We start from the raw sequence: 1,031 nt of genomic DNA, 5'->3' as shown, positions 1-1,031 counted from the left end.
TCTGCATTTTTAGATTAAAAAAAAACATAATTCTGTGTGATTTATTAGCTTGTTTACCCGTGGGGACCTCAATTTAGGTCCCCACCGTGACACGAGTCCCCATGAGTCTGTGTGTATTCAGGTTTAAGTCCCCACCAGAATAGAAAAACAGGTAAACACATACACACACACACACACACGTTTAAATCAATGTGTTACTTGCTAATATATATAAACTTTATAATAAGTTGTTAAATTTACTAGCAATTTCTGTATATTTCAGAAATGTATATATTTAAAGTTTCAACCTTCATAGACCAAAATGTATTTATGGGGCAAGAAAATACATTTCGAATCTTACAGTAACCTACATTTAGACTTTATTCATTATTTATTTTTATACAAACATGCCATATGTTCTTACGTATTACAGACAAAAAATAAAGTTTTTCTTCAAATGTGACATATGTGAATGTATTTTCTTGGATTGAAATATATGGAGGGCAAAATATATTTTGAAATTATATTTTCTGTAAAAAATGGCAAAAATATGTAGGTATAAAATATATTTATGTAAATATATTTTGAAACATAATTAGCAAATATATTTTTGGGCCATTTTTTGTATAATTTGATTATATATATACTTTCCAGAAGGCCAACAATTCACTAAAAATGTCTTATGAAGTATTCTAATTTGTTGGTGGGTTTTTGTTAAATGTGAGCCAAAATCATCACAATTAAAAGAACCAAAGACTTAAACTACTTCAGTCTGTGTGCATTGAATTTATTTAATACACAAGTTTCACAATTTGAGTTGAATTACTGAAATAAATGAACTTTTCCACGACATTCTAATTTATTGAGATGCACCTTTATATATATATATATATTATCTACTATTATTTACTTCATTTTACTTTTACTTGAAATTTACTTAATCTACTTAATTAACTTTTTATTGGCTTATCTGTTTTCTTTTACAGTGGTAAAACAAAACACATATTCCTGGTAGTTTTTGGTCTGTTGAATGAAGCTGAATGAAGCAAACA

This window comes from Sinocyclocheilus rhinocerous, unplaced genomic scaffold, assembly GCF_001515625.1.
Source record: "Sinocyclocheilus rhinocerous isolate Xijiao unplaced genomic scaffold, SAMN03320098_v1.1 scaffold3206, whole genome shotgun sequence".
Lineage (NCBI taxonomy): Eukaryota > Metazoa > Chordata > Actinopteri > Cypriniformes > Cyprinidae > Sinocyclocheilus > Sinocyclocheilus rhinocerous.
This window is presented reverse-complemented; position numbering follows the sequence as displayed.